A 4505-nucleotide genomic window follows, 5' to 3' on the forward strand; every position below is an offset into this window, starting at 1 on the left:
CTACTTTTAACCTTAGAATTGTAATATCGGGCTGCTGCCTGCTGGTAATTCTGGATCCGAATTAGAGCTTGATCACGCCTTTCATTTATGGTATCTAGTGAATCATTAAGCATTGCTGAATTTTCTTCCTCATTTAACGGTGCTTCTGTTCGGCGAAGTCCGGGCACATTGAGTTCAGCTGGTACTACCGCCTCCATGCCGTAAACCAAAGAGAATGGAGTTTCTCCTGTAGGTCGCCTAGGGGTTGTACGATAGGCCCACAAGACGGGTTGGAGTTCTTCATACCATCCTCCCTTTAGATGACTTAAGCGTTTCTTGAGGTTGCTTAATATTGTCTTGTTCGCGGCTTCAGCTTGACCGTTTCCTTGCGGATATCGTGGAGTAGAATAACTAACTTTAATTCCCCAGTCCGCACAAAAGGCATCAAACTCGTGTGAAATGAATTGCGGTCCATTATCAGTGACTATTTCGTATGGAACTCCGTGTCGACATATAATGTTTTTCCAAATAAAGGTCTTCACCGCCGAATCCTTGATACCAACATACGCCTCAGCTTCAATCCATTTTGAAAAGTAGTCCGTAAGGACTAAAAGGTACTGTACACCTCGAGTTGATTTGTGTAATGGTCCAATGATGTCCATTGACCACCTCATAAACAGGTATGGGGCGGAAATGGAGGAGAACAATTCCGACGGTTGATGGATCAATGGTGCATGGAGTTGGCAGCGCTTGCATCTTTGGGCGAACTTAACACAATCTGTGATCATAGTGGGCCAATAATACCCCATTCTTTTAACTTTAAAAGCCATAGCTCTTCCTGATGAATGACTCCCACATAATCCTTCATGCACTTCGCTCATGACGATTTCTACTTCGGGCCCAAAAATGCATAATAGATAAGGGTCACTGACACCTCGTCTATATAACGCATACTTTGACAGACAAAATTTCGCGCTAACGATTTTCATTTTCCTGGCCTGCCATTTATTCTTTGGGAGCTCACCTGTCATGATGTAGTGCTTTATTGGCTTCCTCCAGTCAGCCCCCCAGTCTTTAGCCGGAATTTGGTCTACCTTGTGAAATACTCGTGGCTCTGGCTCGGGATGCTCGTTTGGTTCAAGAATATCCTCCTCGAATAATGGCTCAGTTTGTAACATCATTTCTGGAACCACTTCTTCAGCTAAGACAACGGGTTCCTTGTTAGATGTATTTGATCCCTTTGACTTCCTTCGTTTGTTGGATGGTGGTTCGATATCTGGTTCGCCACGGTCGCGTGCCGCTGCTCGAGACCTTGTAACGACGAGGGTTTCTTTGCTGTCTTGAATGCTTCGCTCCGAAATGCATTCCACTGGAATAACTCTCTTTAACTCAGGATCTGATGTTGATGCCAATGCGGCAAGTGCGTCCGCAGTTGTATTCTCTCCCCGAGGTATGCGGATTAATTCGAATTTCGAGAAATTTTTAGATAAATCCTTCACCACTTCGAGGTACGCTTCCATTCTTGAATCTTTGGCTTCATAGTCTCCATTAAATTGGTTAACTACTAATTGCGAATCGCAATAAGCCAATATTTCCTTAGCTCCAACTCCTTGTGCTAATCGAAGTCCGGCAATCAGGGCTTCGTATTCTGCCTCGTTGTTGGAGGCATTGAATAACAACCGGAATGACTGTTCTAGAATTTCTGATGTCGGAGACTCCAACTTGATTCCCACTCCGGATCCTTGTTTTGTTGAAGACCCATCTACGTGTAATTTCCAAGTTTGGTTCTCCGGTTGTTCTATCGTTCCAGGTATTGGTAGTTCGGTCAGGAAATCTGCTAAGACCTGAGCCTTCATACTGATCCGGCTTTTGAACTCTATGTCGTACTCGCTTAATTCCACCGCCCATTTCGCCAATCGTCCGGACTGGCTTGGACTATGAAGTATTGTTCGGAGTGGCTGGTTGGTTAATACCTCAACCGGATGGGATTGAAAGTACGGGCGCAGCTTCCGAGCCGATATCACCACCGCGAGTGCGAGTTTTTCCATCATTGTATATCTGGTTTCCGGATCTGTCATTGACTTGCTCACGTAGTAAATTGGTTTCTGCTTCCCACGGTCTTCCCGAACCAAGACTCCACTAACCGCGTGGTTTGAAACCGACACGTATAAATAAAGTTTTTCATCCACTTCCGGTTTGGACAATATAGGCGGAGTGGTTAAGTATGCCTTAAGCTGCCCAAATGCTTCTTCACACTTCTCATCCCAAAGGAATCCTTTGTTCCCTTTTAGAATTTGGTAGAAAGGTAACGACTTATCTGTTGATCTCGAGATAAAACGATTCAGAGCCGCAATCCGCCCAGTCAACCGTTGTACTTCTTTGAAGTTTCTTGGAGAGGGCATGTTTAGAAAGGCGTTAATTTGATTTGGATTGGCTTCGATTCCTCTTTCTGTCACGATATAACCAAGAAATTCTCCGGATGGGACTCCAAATGTGCACTTCGCCGGGTTCAGCTTCATTTGATATTTATTGAGAATATCAAAACATTCCTCTAAATGCTTAACGTGATCCTCTTTCTTTAACGACTTAACCAACATATCATCTATGTAGACTTCCATTGTTTTCCCGAGATGATTATGGAACATTTTGTTAACCAACCGTTGATAAGTTGCTCCTGCATTTTTAAAACCAAAAGGCATCACTTTATAACAATAGATACCTCTATCTGTGATAAATGACGTCTTTTCTTGATCTTCGGGGTTCATCATTATTTGATTATAACCCGAGAAGGCGTCCATGAATGTTAACAGCTCGTTCCCAGCGGTAGACTCTACAAGTCGATCTATATGTGGGAGCGGGAAACTATCTTTGGGACATGCTTTATTTAGGTCTGTGAAATCGATGCAAACCCTATCTTTCCCATTCTTCTTTTTGACAACGACAGTGTTTGCTATCCATTCCGGGTATTGCACTTCTCTTATGGACCCAATCTTCAAAAGTTTATCTACTTCGTCATTTACTATTTTGGCTCGCTCCACTCCGAGCTTTCTTCTTTTCTGTTTCACCGGCTTGAAGCTCGGATCTACGTTTAGCTCGTGACAAATTATACTTGGATCTATACCAGGCATGTCTGCTGCTGACCATGCAAACGATGTTTTGTTTCTCTTTAAAAGTTCGACCAAAGCTCCTTTTATTTGGCCAGTCAGGGTTGCTCCAATTCGAATTTTCCGGTCCGGCTTGTCTTCTTCCAACACCACCTCGATTACTACATCATCTTTCTTCTGCCCGCCAGGAAATTTTGTTTTTAGTCCCTCTTTTGCGGGCTTTGTTAATTGCTATTGAATCTGCATACGGTGGCTAGCTAGGTAACACGTCCGTGAAGCTTCTTGATCTCCCTGAATTGTTTCCACCCCATTTGATGTTGGAAATTTAACACATTGATGGTATGTAGAGGGGACTGCTTTCATTCGATAAATCCAGGGAGTCCCGAGGATGATGTTGTAAGCTGCGGGCTTATCGAAGACAACGAAGTTCACGATCTTCGATACCTTCTTGGCAAGGACCGGTAGCTTGATTGTTCCGAGAGACATGGCTGACTCGCTTGTGAACGCAACTAACGGAGATGGGGGTCCTACTATGTCTCCTCGGCTGATTCCCATTCTTTCTAGAGTACTTAAAAAGATCAAATCGACCGAACTGCCTGTATCTATAAGGATCCTTGATACTTCGAAGTTGGCAACGTCAAGGGTAATGACTAGAGCATCATCATGCGGTCTTTCGAGGTACCGCGTTTCTTCTTCATTAAATGATATTGATGTACCTTGAAAATCGACTTCTTCGCTTAAGCTTGCTTTGAGTAGGATATTTCGTCTATGTTTCTTGATGGAACTTATCGAATCTCCGCAAAATTTGGAACCTCCTAGAATCACATTGATCTTACCCTTCGAACTCCTTGGTTCTTCCTCGTTGGATAACCTTGGTCTTTTGGAATCTTGATCTTTGGAGTTTTCCTTTGCTTCGTGGTATTCCTTCACAAAATTTTTTATATCGAATTTGGAAATATCTCCAGTGGCCCAAAGCTCTGCGAGATGCTTTTTAAGAACGCTGCAATCCTTGGTTAAATGTCCGGTTACTTTATGAATATCGCAATATAGACTTTCATCACGGACCCAAGTGTTTGATCTTCCTTTCCCTTGGAATTGCTTTCCGACGGTACTGTTGAAGGGTTGCGACCCAAATTTCCTTGGTCTTTTGCTCTCCCTAGGCTCAAACTTCTTGGTAGGGACGGTGATTGCCGGCTTTTCTTGTTTATTCCTTTTGGCAAAACTTTCTTTTTCGTCCTCTACCTCCATCCAGTTGTTCGCGCGGAAGAGTGCATCCTGAATTGTGTCTGGTTTAGGAAGTATTAAGTCTTCTTTAAACCTTGAATCATGTCGCAATCCTTTCCGTAGGGCAGATAAAGCTGATTGCTGTGAGATTCTTGGGAGTTTTGACAGCACTCCTTTGAATTTGGTGATGAAAACTCG

The sequence above is a fragment of the Arabidopsis lyrata genome, assembly GCF_000004255.2.
Source record: "Arabidopsis lyrata subsp. lyrata unplaced genomic scaffold ARALYscaffold_6, whole genome shotgun sequence".
Taxonomy (NCBI): domain Eukaryota; kingdom Viridiplantae; phylum Streptophyta; class Magnoliopsida; order Brassicales; family Brassicaceae; genus Arabidopsis; species Arabidopsis lyrata.